This window comes from Pristis pectinata, chromosome 6 (genome assembly GCF_009764475.1).
Source record: "Pristis pectinata isolate sPriPec2 chromosome 6, sPriPec2.1.pri, whole genome shotgun sequence".
Lineage (NCBI taxonomy): Eukaryota > Metazoa > Chordata > Chondrichthyes > Rhinopristiformes > Pristidae > Pristis > Pristis pectinata.
In genome coordinates, this window is record NC_067410.1 from 27,926,974 (window position 1) to 27,946,082 (window position 19,109).

At 38.1% G+C, this 19,109-nt stretch overlaps 1 protein-coding gene across 3 annotated transcripts in view; it reads right to left on the bottom strand.

Annotated features, from left to right (window-relative positions):
• The window catches only part of fhit (fragile histidine triad diadenosine triphosphatase), an 801,834-nt gene that overhangs the window by 682,816 nt on the left and 99,909 nt on the right, over window positions 1–19,109 (bottom strand). Inside the window, exon 2 of one of the 3 annotated variants that reach the window (XM_052018272.1) lies at window positions 8,888–8,948. The exons of the other annotated variants lie outside the window; for them this stretch is intronic. The gene's annotated coding sequence lies outside the window, so the exon portion shown is untranslated. The remainder of the gene's footprint in view (window positions 1–8,887; window positions 8,949–19,109) is intronic. 3 annotated transcript variants of the gene reach the window in all.

Below are 19,109 nucleotides of genomic sequence, written 5' to 3' on the forward strand. Positions count from 1 at the left end.
TAAGTAGGAGCAGGGATGAGGTCCTGCAACATGAGTTTAAAGACCGAGGTAGCTGCTTAAAGAGCAGGACCTCAAAGAATGTAAACTCTGGATTGCTTCCGGTGCCGTGAGCTAGCCAGTATAGGTATAGAAGGATAGGTTGGATGAATGTGTGGCTGAAGGGATGGTGCAGGAGGACGGACTTTATATTCCTGGATCATTGGGACCATTTCTGGGGAAGGTGGGACCTGTACAAGCAGGACAGGCTGTACCTTAACCAGTGCAGGACCAACATCCTTGCTGCAAGGTTTGCTAGTGCTGTTGGGGAAGGTTTAAACTGAATTGGTATGGGAAGGGGGCTCAGAGTAGTTGTTCAGATGGACAGGTACAAGCACCTAGAGAAGAAAAAAATTAGTAAGTTTGGGAAGCAGAACAAGTGAGTAAGTAAATATTGAGGGATTTCAAAGCTAAATTGCATCAATTTTGATGCAAGGAATATAACTAGTAAAGTAACAAACAAGATGCTGGAGGAACTCAGCAGGTCAGGCAGCATCTGTGGAGGAAAACAGTTGACATTTCAGGTTGAGACCCTTTATTTGGATTGAAGGATGGGTGGAAATAGCCAGGATAAAAAGGTGAAGGGAAGGGGTACAGCAAGAGCTAGCAAGTGATAGGTGGATCCAGGTGAGGAGGGGTGGTAGGCAGATGGCGAAGCAGAGAGTAGAAATCACAACAGATGCTGTTAGGTGGAGACGACAAAGGGCTGCAGATGATGGAATTTGACAGGAGAGGAAGGTGGAGCATGGAATCATGTTAGGGAGGTGGGGAGGTCAGTTGGGAACAGTGGGGGAGGGGAAAGAAACAGGGTGATGGGGTTACTGGGATGATTGTAGGAGGAACTGGGTAGATCAGGAGGCTCAATCATTGAGTATATTCGAGACAGAGGTGGATAAATGTTGGGGTATTTCGGTATGGAATTTGTGCAAGAAAGAGGAGCTGAGGTAAAAGTTTCAGCCATGATCTGATTGAATGGCAAAGCAGACACAGAAAGTCAATGGACAATTCTTTCTCATACTGCCTGACTTGCTCAAGTTCCTCCAGCAGTTTGTTTTTTACTCCAGTTTGCAGCATCTGCAGTCTCTCGTATCTTCTTTCTAATTCTCATGTTTTCATGAGTGAGGTCCATATTGGTGACAATTATGTGACTGGTTAGTCTCTCCTCCTATGAGGAGAGACTAACAGAGCTAGGGCTTTACTCATTGGAGAGAAGGAGGATGAGGGGAGACATGATAGAGGTACACAAAATATTAAGAGGAATAGATAGAGTGGACAGCCAGCGCCTCTTCCCCAGGGCACCAATGCTCAATACAAGAGGGCATGGCTTTAAGGTAATGGGTGGGAAGTTCAAGGGGGATGTCAGAGGGAAGTTATTCACCCAGAGGGTGGTTGGTGCATGGAATGCACTGCCTGGGGTGGTAGTGGAGGCTGATACGTTGATCAAGTTCAAGAGATTGTTAGATAAGCATATGGAGGAATTTAAAATAGAGGGATATGTGGGAGGAAGGGGTTAGATAGTCTAAGGTGTGGTTTGAAGGTCGGCACAACACGGTGGGCCAAAGGGCCTGTATTGTGCTGTACTGTTCTATGGTTCTATGGTTAGGTCCAGGAGCTCACATCCAGAAATTGTTAAAACTGAGCTTGTTTTACGGCAAATAAAAAGAAAACAAATGTATACCAATGTTTCTCCCAGCATGTCTCGATAACGAATGCCGTCTGTGGCCCACAACAAGTGCTAACTTCTTGGATTATATCCATTATACAAAGTGAATTTAGCACCTGAGGGTTGGACACAATATTTATCATCCTATCACTTTTAATAGGAAAATCTCCAAATTACAGCTTCAGAGTAGTTAGTGTAAGGTTAGATGGAACTCTGAGATTCATGACTTGGCAGAAGTTATTGTCTGAGGTCTCATAAGTATGATGCTTCCAATGGATAGCCAAATGTTCAAGTCAACAAATCATGTTAAACTTTTACTTTAAGAAATATAATCTATCTTTCATGATGTAAAAGGCAGAAAATAGTACGAGTACCATAAAATCTTCTAATCAGGCACACAAAAAACATGAGAACACTTTTCAAATCTTATTCACAGTGATTATACCATAATTTGAACTCTTAACTCACAGAAATATTTTCATGAATATAAATACTACTCATCTCAGCCCCAACATTGCTTTCAAATGAGTTGTCATGCAGCTAGTTTAAATTTCTAGCTACGTTACTGAGAAACCACTAAATAACTTGAAAATAAAATTCTTTTTCATATCAAAGGAATTAAGTGAAAGAAGATTCCTGCACATGGTGGAAATTACATGGTTGCATGAAATCAGTATTGATGGCTATGATAACCCTGCAGACATGATATGAGAAGGGGTGGTCTCAAGCTTATAAAATAGGCATTTCACCTGTTATGTTTTAAAAAGCTCTCTACTCCCTATTCTATTATAAAATCCTTTACTTTATTTGAGGTTAGTCCGATTGTGGAAGACGATGTAAGTCAGATAATTGCCCCACAGAGAGCTATTTATTTTTCTTTATTTTGTTATACATTGTATATATATACATTGTATATATAAAAGCAAGGAAGCATAAAATGTTCCAACAAAGATTAATTTGATGCCATCCAATTGTTTTGTTCTAGTGCAACTAAGTTACCGATCGCATGTTGTTTGAAGGTGTCATTTGCCATTTAGTACCTGTTGTGCACCCTCTTGGTGATTGGTAGTTATTCTGTGTAAATGGACCAAATTACCGTATATTGCAGCAGTTTTTTTTCAATTTCCTGGCAGTACAAAAAGTATGCTTTTAAATTCAGTCTATTTAGATTGTATTATCATGTATATCCAGCTGAAAGTACAATACTCTGACAATGCAACCTTAAACATTACATCCAATATTCTACACATAAAACTCAAAAAGTTGATCTATGTTGCTATTGGGAAATGCATCCCTATCCAACATAGGCATGTTGAAAAGTTAGGAGAGGCATAGATAGGTTAGAAGGAAATAAACCTTTCTCCAAGGCAGAAGTGTCTTAAAACCAGAGGGCGATGGTTTAAAGTGATGAGTAAGAAATTTAAAGAAAATCTGAGCAAGAATTTTTTTCACCCAGAAAGTGGTTACAATTTGGAATGCACTGCCTGAGAAGGGGCTGGAGTTGCAGATACTCTCAAAATATTTAGGATAAGCACTTGAATTGCCAAGGCATAGTGGGCTACTGGTAAATGGGATATGTATACATAGATACTTGATGGTCAGCACAGAGATGCTGGTCCAAAAGGGCCTGCTTCTGTGCTGCATGACTTCATGACTCTGTGTTGGACAGAACATTAACTGCCCCATTCAGCAGACACTGGTAATGATGGTGGGGAGGATGAGGTGGGATGGAGAGATATGGTCTACTATGGTGAGTAAAAGCATTGAAGAACAGCAGGATACTTACTAGCAGGCTTTCTACCCTGATCTTGCCAATTGTAATTTAAGATTACAGGCATTGAGGCATCCTACCAAGGCCAGTTTGGTACTAGTTTAAATGTTCAAATCACCTTGATAAGATAACTGGCTATTGACTGCAACGTTAACTTCAAGCTTACACAATGCCTTTCTTGCCAACCCATATCTGTCAGGAAGTGGATACAGAATGAGAAGAGGCCCCAGCAGGTCAAGTTAGGAATATTAAGAACAGGAATAGATCATTCATCACTACAAATCTGGTCCGTTATACAATTTGATTACAATCAATTTAAGCTCAATTTTCCACCTGTACCCTAAGCCCATTATACTTTTGGCTAATCTAAACATTCCAATTATTCAACCATCCACACCCTTGTTAAAAGATTTGCTAGTACTTCTGTGAAAACTTGTTTTTAATTGCTTTCAGGCTCCCCTGGGTTCCACAAGTAAACCTTGAGCCTCCACTCCTCCAGCTCTCCTCCATCTCCAAGAATCTTAAGTGCCAGGTAATGTCCTTCTCCAACAAGGAAGTGTCCAGCACCTACCTTTGACATTCAACAGTTTTACCACTGTTGCATTCCTATTTATGTCCTGCAGGTCAGAATTTTAACAGAAGTAGCCATATTAAATAGATGGCCACAAGAGCAGGTCAGAAGCTGGATATTGTGTTGCACTTCCTGACCTCAAAAAAGAAATTCAACACCATCAGGAAACCAAAGCAGCCCACTCCATTCACCATCTCAATCATTCAGTCGCTTCATAACTGGCTCACTTTGGCTACATTGTGTCTTATCTCCAAGATGCACTGCAGCATCTTTGACAGCACTTCTAAAATCTGCAACAGTCATTGTGAGGAAGGAAAGAGTATTCAGCTGCTCAGGAACACCAACAGCTATAAATTCCTTTAGAAAGTCAGATGTGATTCTGGATTGCAATTTCTGGTTTTTCTCTTCAAAACTCCCTATGCAAAGGCAGTATTGGAGAATCCTCACCACATGGATCTTAACAGTTCAAGGTGGCAGCTCAGTATCATATTCTCAAGGTCAATTAAAATTGGGCATTAAATACTGGGCTTGCCAGTGATGTCCATATCCTATGAATTAAAAAAAACACCTTGATAACCAGAAGTCTCAACTGAGGCTGTCGGGAATCCTATTGTGGATAGCAAAGAACAAATGTAAATTACTTAATTCTTCTTCTCAGTACTAGTACTGGCATTAATAGGTTCCACCGAGGATTCCCAATGTCTTGAAGAAGAGATTCAGGATGCTAGGTGTATCGATACGTGCATGAAAGATTGTGCCTGCTGGCAGACCTGAAACAAATACGTTTCGATAGATGTAATGGATGTGAGAGTTTTTCTTTTCAAAGCGATTTCCATCATTGAGTCCGAGATAGCATCCGCATTCCATCTTTAATAAATCTGAGGTCAAGCAGAACTTTGCTACCCATACCATAATTTGCATTAGGTCCCATTCACTTATTACCCTTATGCTTTCTGATCTACACGGCTCCAATTAAGCAAAGCCTTGGTTTCAAATTCTATTTTTTCAAATCCCTTCATGATTTTGTCCCTCCTTGTCTCTCTGATCTCTTCCAACCCCACAACCAAAGTATCTGTACTTTCTGGTTTCTTGCATATTCGCCATTTAACTGGTCAACCACTGATGACAGTGCCTTCAACTGTTTGGGTCATCCCCTCATGAATTCCCTTCCAAACCTGTTCTCACTTTCCTCCTTTAAGAGACTTCTTGAAAACCTCTCTGTGTGGACTTCTTATATCTGCTTGTGCGGTACTGCGTCAATTTCTTTTGTTTGTTAAAGTTCATTTGAAGGACCTGGGGATATTTTCATTGCATAAAACTCACTGTACTAATCAAGGCTATTCGTTGTCTTTGCTTGCAGCTGTGATTTTCTTGATTTTGTTCTTCATTTCCCTCTGTTTCCAGTTTCTTCTCTATTTAGTCTTGGAGATGGGGTTGTTGATGGGAGGGGTTTGATATTCCAAGCAGAAGTATTGCAACTGTAGTTTATTGCAGTTAATATGATGTGATTATAAGCCTATCCTTGCCATGTTGTCCCATGAGTAAGGTCGTGAGGTACTAGCACAGGAAAAACTTCATGCAGAGACTGCTCAAAATCTTTGCCATGGTGAGTAGCTAAGATACAAAGTACTCCAAAAAAAACAGAAATTTACAACAGAGAAAGATGCCACTTCGCTTATTATTTCCTTCCATTTGAAAGAGGCTTATCAAATCTATTCCCATCTTCCATTTTATAATCTGTTGCAGTATTTATGCAAAAACTAAACATATTCAATAGCCAAAAATTCAGGGTCATGGAGTGAATTCATTTTGGAATCTCTTGCAAAGAACCTAAATTCCTTTTCTTGCTTTCGTCAGGTAGCCACCACCACCAACACCACCCCCTACAACACCATGGTTCCCTACCTCAGCTCATTTCATTTTCAACATTTACCAGTTCTGATGAAAGGGTTATTATCTGTATTTCTACTTTATCTAATGTCGTCTGAACAAGATGTTGTGCTTTTTTTCTAATTTCAGCAACTGACTTTATTTTTCTGAAAGTATTATGACATATTGGGGGTTGACTGTGCAGCATAACATTCTATACCATAAGACAATTGCCTTGGTGTGATGTAAGTAAAATTAAATTTAAAAGTTTAGCATGTCACTTGTCAACCTGTGTAATTTTATCATAAGACAACAAAATAGTTGCCCATTACTCCCAACTCTGCTCTGCACACTTAAGATTATAATGGGAGGAAGTAATTAAAGAAGATGCTATCTGGCTAGAAAACCACTGAAACAAATCGGGTGTGTAGTTTGCAACCTAACCAATTTTTAGTATATGATGCCTTCGTAGAGTGTAAAGTCAACTCCGATTTCTGCCACATGCCCTTGTGATCCATCAGGAATAACAATTTTCATTCAGGATTGTTTCTGATCACTTTAAATGCCACTACATCATCATGTTCTTGACCAGTCTAAACAACATTTGCAACTTTTAGTTACATACAGAATAGAACTCAGGAATGGAAGAGGTCACTGCTTAGAGACAGTGGGAGCCTGTTGACAGATGGGCCCAAATAATTAGCTGGGATCAAGAGAGAGTACATTACTGATTGGCAGGCACATCAGAAATCAACTCTTGATTTGAGGAGACTGACCAGATGGCAATGTGAGTAAGATAGTTTATTCATCCATGCAAGGCTGAAAAAGTCATCAGTCATCTCAAAATGAGAGCAGAAAGAAAACATAAATCTGATATGTTTGGCTTTTGTTGAAACTTTCTCTTTGACAGCAATATTATTGTTAATAAACTACAAGCGAGACTAAAGTACCAAAGACAGAGGGAGAGAGAGAGAGAGATCAGGGCAGAACACAAGAGGTATTTGTAAGCAACAGAATCAAACATCAAAAGAACAGATTGTGAAAATTACAATTGTCGGAGTGCAACCCATTGGAGAAGTAAAGTGATTAATGTGCAGCACCTGTTCCATTCCTTATACTTTATTTAAATACAGTTTAAATACAAAGCAGAAAAAATGTCAGGAAAGGACTGAAGGAGGAAACAAAAGAAACAAAAAAAGTTTGACTTCTAAAAATTAATCATTCTTGGAGAAATCTTAGAAAACGTATGATACAGAAGGAGATGATCTTTGGTCAAAAAAAATGTGCAGAGACTCATCCAACAGATGCTGAGCTCTTGCACTGCTTCGCAGCTTCAATTATAGCTTGATAACTGTGTTAACAGCATTTCCGTGTCACTTAATGTGCTTCCTATTGTTTAATTATTATGTGGTTAATTAGTGCTCCCGGCCAAAACAAATAGCACAGGTGGCATATCTTCAAGGGAGAGCTAGTGCTCAGCTTTTTTGTGCAAATTTAGCAATCTGGTGAGATTACGACAAACAGAAATACACTGGAAAGCTCAACTTTCCAGAAACCAATCCATTTTTGCACATATAATAATTCTAAAAATGACTATATTGCCCTAATTGCAGAATTCAATATTTATTCCCAGGATATCTAATGATCTGCATTGTGGCAATTAGCTTTCAAACACCTCATTAATGGGGAAAAATAATTTCAGTGCATGTATTTTTGAAAAAGTTCCATATTTATTTAATTAGATGCTGCCAACCAATTGGCACAGCTTTGGTGGAAATCCTATTTGCGCCTATATGGAATTTTTGCAGATCTTCTGACAAAATTACCATAGGCAATTTCACAAGAAATTTCCCTGTCATGTGTTTTAGAATGAATAGACCCACCAAGTCTCCTATGGGCTTTTTCTCCTCAGTCATAAAGTCTGGTCTGAGGCTCCTGATAGCTATTCTGAACACGTTATATTCTAATTCCTATTAAAAAAAACATATGGATGCCACCTCAACAAATTTGTGTAAGAAAATTAACATACTACTCAACTGCCGCATACAGGTATTTTTCTTACCTCTGTGAATTAGTTTCTGCAAATATCTGCAATTTTTGACCTCTTGTTGCTCTGTCCCCCAAATATTAGAAACAATCTTTTAACTTATTAAAGGCCTTCTTGAGCAGCCCTGCCAGAATATCAATACTTCCACAAATCTTTTTGTAAGTCTACATGTTCATCTTCTCAGTATGTGTGGTTTCTTTTCAATTTCTGTCACATTCTTTATCATATGCTTTCTCTCTTTTCTCTAATGAAAATAAATTTGGTTTCATGACTTATATTTCGTACTTCAAGCTTACTGTCATTTTTTTCAGCCATGATTGATCTTACAAAATTGGGAAGTTAAATGTTGGAAAGCCAGAAAACGTATAATCTATCAACATGTACTACCATCACAGACAGATAGAAATTGTTAACAAGGTCATGAGATGGATCCAATCCTGAACTTCCATTTGATCTATACAAGGGGTGTGAGCTTCATGATCTGAGTTCCCAACACAGCATGCATGGCTTCAAAAATAACTTGTAAAAAAGTTGCTAGGTCCTTGATGTTGGTGGGAATTAAAGCAGGTACCTATGGGGCCTGTTTTGCACCCCTCATACTGAGGTTGATATTAAGGCTTTGGAAAGCAGAGGCACAAAACCAAGTTTAGAGCATGTTAGTTATCTAGATAGCTTAAAAAGAGTTTAAACTTAAAAGAGGTGATCTGATTGAGGTTTAAAAAATGATGAAGACAATAGGTTGAGTTTCAGTTTATGGATTGTCTTAATTTAATATACTACCAAGGGGAAAGTTCAAATTATAAATTGTGTTTCAGATCAAGATGTAGTTATTTTGCCAGAGAAAAAGAGACTCTCTATTAGCTGTACTCTAAGTGAAACCTGGACCCATTTATGGGTGAAGCCGAGATCACTTCTTAATGAGGTACATACCACAAGGAATTGTCAGAACCACAGTTATCCTCACATTGGTATCCATCACCGAGATGGCAGGCTGGGGAACAGAGAGAAACTTTATGACTCCATTCTCTAAATACATGTGAGGGTTTAAATCTAATTATTTATCTAACTGAGGAGAGTACAATTTTTTTTGGTTGCATGGAAAGGGCCCATATCATGATACACAAGACAAAACAATTGTGTAGGACAGGTTATAATGTCCAGGGAGTCTCTTCTGTTGTGAAATTGTCCATAATACAACCAAATTCTACACATTATTATACCTTGTTAACTTTTCTTTTGGAAATTAGTATTACAAAACATAAGTCATCGTTAATATTTCCAGCATTTATAAGATCAAGAAATAAAAAGCCTTCAATGTGGCGTCTCCAAAGGAAGTTCAGGATAGGGTCCATCTTATTACTTTGTTAACAATTCATTCAGGCTGAAAGAAATAATTCCAAGTATTGCACATTTTAACTTTCAGACTGATAATCCAAATCACCTCCAATTGCCACTCATATCTTATTTAACCAGAAACTGACTTTAGTCATGTTTATCAAGATGCAAGTGCCATGATATATTGTCAGTCTGGTCTTAGTTCAGTTTTTCCAAACAACACTGCTGTAACATGTGCAGTGGACAAAAGGAACCAGTAAAGGTTATTTTTATATATCTAAGAAAGCATTTGATAAGGTGTTGCATCCAAAGGTTATTGCACAAAATAAAAGTTCAAGGTATAAGATGTACCATATTGGCACGGATAAAAGTTTGACTGGCCAAGCGTAAATGGGGATAGATGTGTCTTTTTCTGTTTGGCTAAATATAATGAGTGGTGTGCCATAGGGAAATATGCTGTGGCTTCAACTATTTATAATTTATATAACTGACTTGGATGAAGGCAGGGTTGGCATGGTTGCTAAATTTGCTGAAAACAAATGTAGGTCAGAAAACATGTTGAAAAGGAGGCAAGAAAGGGATGTAAACAATTTAAGTGAGCAAGCAAAGATCGAGCAAATGGAGTATGATATGGGAAAATGTGAAATTGTCCATTTTGACAGGAAAAAAATAAAGTACATTATCTAAATAGTAAGAGATTGCAGAGCTCAGAGAAACAGAGGTAACTGGGTGTCTTTGTGCATGATTTATAAAAGGCTGGTATGCAGATACACAAGTACTCAGGAAAACTAACAGAATGTAATAAGTTACTGCAAGGGGAAGTTGATGCACAAGTAGAGAGGTTATGCTCCAGTTACATAGGGATTAATTAGATCACTCATGAATTCTGTGTTCAGTTTTGTTCTCCTTATTTCAGGAAGGACATTAATGCATTGATAACAGTTCAGGCAAGTTTTTCTCGACTAATAGTTGGAATGTAGGTTGTCAAATGAGAAAAGATTGGTTAGTCTAGGCTTGAATCTGCTGAACAGAAGAATGAAAGGTGACGACTGAGGCATTAATCATGGGATCTTGACAGAGTGGATGTGGTCACCCATTGAAGAGGTAAAGGTGACGGTTATTAGTCTTAGGGACTTTATTCCTTCAAAGACAGTTACAATCAGCTATGATCTTATTAAACGACTAAGCAAGTATGAGAGGCCAAGTGACCTACACCTGTTCCTTATACATATATTTATATGTTCAGACTGCTTGACATGCATCATTTTTTGTCAAGTTGCAATTATCTTTGGCTCCTGGCACAAAATGTGTAACCTTGCTATGAATTTCACTCTACTCTATATTTTCAAATCTAGATCAAGACTTTACAACCATATCATCTCATTCTAATCTGAACTGAGCTGCAGACACTTCACAATAAAAATTACCTTTTTCTTTCTCTGTTACAAAGAAGACTTTCAAATCCCCTGAGCCTATTGCACCTTTCAATTATATCATGGTTTATCTGCATATCAAATCTACCTACCTTGGTTCTGCAAACTTTAATAGCCTTGCCTAACAAAATCATTGCTTCATTTCACCTTTTATGGCACCTTCAAACTTCACTATTCCAATAGTCAATATTGGCTTTCTATTCTTCACTGACCACAACAATGAAACTCTTGGCAAATACCAACAGCCTTTAAACAAAACATTCTGATCTATTATAGAGGCTTACAGATCACAATTAATGTTTCACAACCACATTTCAGTTTTAAACTTTTTATTCATGAGAAATTAAAACTAATATCCTTGCTGTTATGAGTAAAAATGTACTGTTAACACACATTAGTCAGACATATATTTGCTATAATTCAAACTGCTGGTTTACCTAATATATATATCCTTTATACATGAAACACCACAGACAGCATTTTTGACATTTTAGAAATTGGTGAAATGGAACATGAAGGCAGAATGTGATGAGGCCAATGTACACATCAACCACTGATGAAAGTTCATCCACCTGAAACATTAACTCTCAACAGATGCTGCTGACTTTCCAAGTATTTCCAACATTTTCTGCTTTTACTTCAAGAGATGAAACTCCACAGGAATTAAAAGCCAAATACACAATAATAGGCCTGGCTGATTGTCTGAAGGCCTGCAGAGTAAATGGTAGCTGAATGGGTTTTGTATCAGTTTAAGTACTCAGGTCACAAGCTCAAATGCTACCACCACAATTGTGAAAAAATGCCATTCATTGCACTTCAAATTAAAACAAAATATCAGCCCCAAGAACCAATACCAGGTAAATTGCTGTTTGTACTTTTTGAAAATTATGATGAAGTACAAGTCTTTGGATCTTCAAAGTTCATTTGATCTAGCCTCCAGCCTTCCTTTGTATCTCTGGCCTCATAAACTTTCCAATTCTAATTTAAGTCAGAGCCTCAGACAAGCCTCAACCTATCAGAATTCTTGCTGTCATGGAGGTTTCATTCAAATTAAAAGCAGCATTTGCTGTTCCAAACTCCACATATTTTAATTGTCTTGTCAAGACATTTTTTGCATTTCTCTAATTGTTTTTAATTGAAAGAACCACTAGCTGGGGAACAGTACCATAATTCAACAAACTGAAAATGAATAAATTTCGTAACATTAACTTCCCTATCATGAAAAAGAAGGAATTCTGCATTCAATTGCTTTGACATCTCCTGCAGCAAATCACACATGAAGTACAAACATCACCAAGCAAAGGTGCAAGTAGTTTTACCTTCTTACAGAAGGCACTAAGAAAACATATTCCTTTGCAAATCTGCTAGTGTATTTCAGTTTAAGCTCCTTGCACTACTCAGTCTCCCTTGACAGGCTGGACAAATATTGCAGGATGTTTGTTGCGCAGTACAAGAGAGGACAAATATACCATGCAGATTATTGTTTTGTTCTCTCAACCCCAAATGCTATACAAACCTTTCAATATATCTCTATAGTTCTTTTCTTGATCTAGTACACCAGATATTAATATTTCACAAGGGGTAAAATTTTTGGCTGTTGCACCAGTAAAAATTAAAATGACAAACACAGGAAATTAAAATTTGAAGTTGACATCTGATGCTGATGAAAAGGCTGGAATACCAATCATATGTGTAAACAAAAAAAGCAAAGAACAGCTGCCTGCGTGCATCCTGGTTTAACTATAAATCTCAAGCTAACTGAGTACTAAATTAATTTATATGCCATCACAATGTTTTTTAATCTGAGAAACAGAAATATTCACTTACTGCATTAAAATATTTACATAATCATAATGTGATCTAAACAGTTTATTCTAACAAAAAAACCTTCAAATTTACAACATGCCAGAGACCAAGTGCAGAATTCCATACTGTAATTTTCAAGGCACATCAACATTTTGGTTCGAACAGTTTGTAGCCAGAATGAGATGGATAAACAGCAGATTACAAAGAATTCTACTTCTGAGTTAATACATAACGATGTAAAGAAATCAGAAAGATAAAAAAAAATTGAATCAGATGTCTGATTTTTAAATCATTTGTTGCATTCTCTGTTTCCTCCTTTAAATTTCCAATGTTTTTAATTTTATCTACAAGACTTGATAAGTTGTTTAGCAATTTAACATGTTCCAGTTACCCTTGCAGACCAAAAGGATTTTACCACATTCAGTCCTCATTGTCCATTGAGTTGCTTTTAGAATGCTTTTAAAACATTATAGAGGATATTTGTTACTTGGAGTGCGTACCGGGTATATGTGAGAGGGCTTTGGTGGTATTCTTTGTTATCTGTGGGAAATCCATGCCCCTATTCATCCTGGATGACTAATAGTGTTTATAAAAAAAACACACTAAATCACTTGAATTGACCATAAAATGACAACAAGCAGGAAATATTTTATCACTAAATTCAACATGTAAGCCATTCAACCAAATTAAATAAAAACTTCCTCCTCCCTAATCTACCAAACAAAAATAAATTTTGTTGCATGGAATATCTCAAGTGTTTCAATTAAGATACCTACATTAGCACACTTTCCAACTCTCTGACAAAACATAATCTGAAATAATTTGATTTGCAAGCCAAATCTGTCCACAGCATAAGAGACATGTGAGTGACAGTTGAGCTCTAACTTGCTAAAAGCATCAGCAACCAGATTGAACAAAATTGAATTGTTAATACTACTCTTTTAACCCTATCAGCAACACTGTGATTACTACCATCATAAGATTAAGCAAAGGTAACTACAATAAATGTAAATTGCAACTTTAAGCAAATCCAATAATTTAAATTATAAGAACAGCAATAGCTTCCTACTAATGCTAACTAATAGTGCAAGTTCATAGAACTACAATTTCATGGAAGAGTATTCACTGTCTAAGATTGCTGCAGAGATTTAGAAGGGTCAAGGCCATGCACAGTATTCAATGTATCACCACAGGTTTCCAGATTTACAGCTGTCCCTTGACAGCTTGAAGACAAAATCAAACAAGCATCGTCCTTGGGCAGCAGACAGCCTACAACATTGGGTTGAACTCGGAAGATCACAAGTTACATACGTGAGGAGGAATCACCCGTCTTCATTTGATGGATATTGAGGGAATCAAAGAATATGGTGGTTGGGGTGGGGTAAATGGAGTTGAGATAGATTAGCCATAATCTTTTTAATTAATGCAGTATTCTCAAAGGGCTACCTGACCTACCCCTGCTCCTCTGTTCTAGGTTCTGCCCTCTTCTTTGCCTTCCACACACTACAATTTCTTGGATATTTGTGAAAATGTACTAACTGCCTGTGTATTAAAATCTAATCATTAAAATGTTCAACTTGGATCTAATATAATATCATAAACTGAAATCTTGAAAACATTCTTAAATTTCTGCCAATTTTCTTGAGGGTTCGTAAGATAAAGATTACCTCAATCCGTACAGACACACCCAAAGTAGTCTTCGGTTGACAAGGGCCTGTTGTAGCTTGATTTAACCTACAGTCTGTGCTTTCCTATCTCATCCTGTTCCTGAGCCATGCTTACTTTCTGTGGTTCTGCAGGACTGATTGTGCTGGAGGACTTGTCGCACCAGACATGCCACAAGGTGGAGGGTCTGTGGGCAGCAATTGGGCCTCAGACCGCAGATTCTGAAGCCCTGCCAGGGCCTTTAAATTATTTTACATATTCCTAATAGTTAGGCATTTAAAAACAATTCAATTCGAATGAAACAATAAAATTAAAGTTATTACAAATAAGAAAATAAATTGACTTAAAAACATCTTGAGATACTAGAAAATAAAAACAGTTAAGGGGAGTAAATAAAAATAAACATCCCACTCCTTGCGTTTACCTTTTTTAATCACGGTCCATGGTCCCAATCTAATGAATGGCATGGCTAGCATAAAGCTGAGGGGACAACTGTGAAGTGCGTCTTGAATCTCTGTTCAGAACAATTTGTGCTTGGTCCCTAAACATAGTGCTGAGTTCTGTAGTGGGACAAGAGATCAGCTGCACTGTCAACTGAGCCTGAGATCATTTTTGACTTCTGTATTGCAATCAACACGAAATTTGAAGCAAAAGATCATGGCCTGAAATATACTTAACTTTTGCTGGCAGTTTGGTTTAAAAAAACACTGGCAAGCTTCACTGTAATGTTCTCAATCCATTTGTCACTTTAAAGTTATTTTTAATATCTTTTAAAATACTATATTTTTTCAAATATTTTGAACTGTTTTTAAATATCTTTGATGATCATTGACTTTTAAAAGTAATTCAATACACTTTCATAGCAGCAAGCTATCAAAGGTTATCAGGGCAACTCGAACAATTCCTAAAGATCCACTGCCTGAGGTCATTCACAAACTGCTCCATTGATGGGATAGCCATGACAGTGAGGTCTGGAGAACTGAGAGGCCACAAAAACTGTGGCAGTGGGAATGGTACAGGGAGCAAGCACAAGTAATGGGCTTTATCAAGCATGAGAGAGCTTCATGTCTCACCAACTTATATGAGTAACTTCATTGGGAAATTAAGTCCATGTATATATTCTTCTTAGATTTTTACAAGGCATTCTGCTTTGAATGATGTGCTCAATTGCAAATGTGTCCATGCAATGGCAAGGGAAGTTCTATACCAATGTTATGTTGGGATCACTTGCCATTTGCACTATTCATAAGCTTAAAGTGATTCTCGTTGTAATTAGTCTCATGGCATCAGATCAAATGTGGCTAAGTAAAGCTCCTTCTGATTACCAGCTACTGTGCTTCCTTAGCTGATGAATTAGCCCTCTTACACACTGGGAAAGCTCTTGAAAGAATTGTTGAAAGTAGCAAGGTCATGGAATGTATTCTGGTTCGATGAATTAACTGTCTATCATCAGCAAAGTCTTGGTAGTACCACCACTGACTGTGCCAGCTGAATCCTGAAGGACATAGGAGCCAGAGTGCACCTGTAGCCAGTAGTGAGTGAATCAACAAATAGGTAAATGTACCTGACCTCATCCTCACTAATCTACCTGTTGCAAATGCAGAAATTACATCATGACAAACAATAACATCATGGCCCAGCATACCCTTCAGTCTACCATTATAATGTGATCAACCCTGGTTCAATGAATGCACCTCCTTATTTTCCATTATTAATTCCCCAGACTCACTTTCTATTGGACTTAAGAGCTATTTTGCTAACTTTTATTTTAAATATCAATGTAAACTCCCACTATGTTTCTACACTTCTCGCTTTGTTTCATACTTGAATGCTTCTTTCCTTATTAATCTTTTAGACGTCCTATGCTGTCTTTTTAAATTCCTCCTAATCTTTTGACGTGCTGTCTGCCTTAGTGCAGTTATATGCCTTTTATATTTGGTTTTGATACCAATCCTGATCTTGTTTAGTTAACCACAGATGGCAGGTCCTCTCCATGGAATTTTTCTCTCTTTGGAATTCTGTGCCTTCTGAAAGAATTCCCACAATCACAGGAATCAGTCTTCAACCAACTCAATTTACTCCACATGATGTCAAGAAATGCCTGAGAGCACTGGATATTGCAAAGCCTTTGAACCAGGCAACATCCCAGTTGCAGTACTGAAGACTTGTGCTCCAGAACTAGAAATTCCTATAGCCTGGTAGCCAAATAATGTGCAAAGTTGCAGGCATGTCAAAAAGTAGGACAAATTCAATCTAGTTAATTTTTGCCCAGCCTGTCTATTCTCATTCATCAGTGATGTGTTGGATGGAAGATTTCATTGATAATACAGAGTACCTACTCTCCAATAACCTGCTCACTAATGCCCAGTTTGAGTTTTGCCAGAACACTCTGTTCCGGCACTAATCACAGCAATGGTCCAAACATGGATCAAAGAGCTGAATTCTAGAGATGCATTGAGAATGACTGTCCTCGACAACAAGGCAGTATTAGACTGAGAATGGCATCAAGGTGCCCTTAAAGCTTAAGCCAATTGACATTAAAGGAAAACAATCCCTTGACTCGAATCACACCTTGCACAAAGGAAGATGGTTGTGGTTATTGGAAGTCAAACATTCCTGCCTTTGGATATCATGGCAGGAGTTCTTCAAACAGTATTCTATACCCAATCATATTCAGGACTTTTAGTCCATCATAAGACGAGAAATGAAAATATTCACTGATGATCACACAATGCTCAATTTCATTTGCAACTTCTCAGCGAAAAAAAACAGCCCTTGATTCCATGTAGAAAGTCCTAACGAATATTTAGGCATGGTTTACTATGTGGCAAGTAAGATTCGTGACACAACATTGCCAAATAATGATTATCTCCAACAAAAGAGTGTAACCACCTACACTTCATCTTACTACTACCATCTGGGAATCACCAGTTCTCAGAAACTCAACCGGACCAATTACATAGGTTTTGTGGCCACAACAGTAGGTCAGTTGTTAACTATCCTAAGCTTCGGACACCACAAAGCCCTTTACACCATCCATAAGGTACAATTCAGGACCATTGTGGAATTCTTCCTACTGCCCAACTCGAGTCATTCTCAAAAAGCTCAACACAATCCATGACAAAGCTACCTGCTTGACTGAGAGCCCATACACCATCCTGTACATTCATTCCTTCTACCACTTGTACACAGTGATAGTGGTATGTACCAGTTACGAAGTGCACCGACTGCACCTCCCAAATCTGAAATCTCTACCATCAGAAAGGATCAGAGCTGCTTGAGCACAGGAATACCAACACCTGCTAGATCTCCTTCATATATCACCAATTCTTCATCATAATCAGATCGAAATTCTAAGACCCCATAACCAACAGCATTGTCATTTCAAGAATGTGGCTCACTGCCATCTTTAGGAAAGAAATTAGGTATGGAAAATCAGTGCTGGGCATGACAATGATCTCCAAATCCTGAGAAATGTTTTTTTAAATAAAATGGACAGGAGAATATTGAACATCAAATTTACCAAAGTTAAAAATATGTTGCCAGCCAAGAAAGCATTGGAATAGGGCAGTCTGGAGATAACAAAACTGTGGATGAGGTTTCACAATTTCAAGAATTTGCAAAAACATTAAGGTATGCAATTTCTTAATATTTAAAGGTGAAAATAATCATTGGAAATCTTTCAATAGTTTTAAAGATACAGTATATTAATTCTTCTGAATTTTGTCAAATTCAATGCACTAATACAAAGAAAAATTAGATTGGATTCACACTTCCCCGAGAGCATATGAGTAAGTTTCCTGCAGCTGTCACAGTAGCAATTCTAAAAACTGAATGTGTTATAGTCAGAGAGTCATAGAGTAATACAGCACGGAAACCCTTCGGCCCAACTGGTCCATGCCAACCACAGCAAACTCCCTGCTAATCCCAGTTGCCTGCATTTAGCCCATAACCCTCCAAGCCCCACCCCTCCATGTACCTATCCAAATGCCTCTTAAGTGTTGCAATTGTACCCACCTCAACCACTTCCTCTGGCAGCTCATTCCAGATATTTACTGCCCTCTGTGTAAAGAAGTTACCTTTCAAGTCTTTCTTAAATCTCTCCCCTCTTATCTTGTATCTGTGCCCTCTAATTATGGACTCCCCAACCCTGGGGAAAAGACTATGTCCGTCCACCTTATCCATACCCCTCATGATTTTATAAACTTCTATGAGATCACCCCTCATTCTCCTACGCTCCAAGGAATAAAGATCCAGCGTGGCCAACCTCTCCCTATAACTCAAGCCTTCTAGTCCACGCAGCATTCTCGTAAATCTCTTCTGCACCTTCTCCAGCTTGACAATGTGTTTCCTATAACAGGGTGACCAAAACTGTACACAATACTCCAAGTGCGGCCTCACCAATGACTTATATAACTGCAACATAATGTACCTACTCCTAAACTCAATGCCCTGACTAGTGAAGGCCAGCATGCTAAACTCCTTCTTCACCACCCTGTCTACTTGGTGTGGCTGCTTTCTGTGAACTGTGCACTTGTACTCCCAGGTCCCTCTGCTCCACAACACTCATCAGTGCCCTGCCATTCACTGTATAATTCCTACCCTGGTTTGACTGTCCAAAATGCATCACCTCACACTTATCCGAGTTGAAATCCATTTGCTATTCTTCAGTCCCTCTCCCTAACTGATCAAGATCTCTTTGCAATTCATTGTGACCTGCTTCACTATCAACAAGACCCCCAAATTTAGTATCATCAGTAAACTTGCTAATAGTGCCATGTACATTCATATCCAAATCATTTATATGCATAATGAATAATAGAAATCCCAACACTGACCCCTGGGGCACCCCCTGCTTCCTATCATCGAGCCAATTCTGAATCCATCTTGCTGGCAATCCCCTGAATCACATG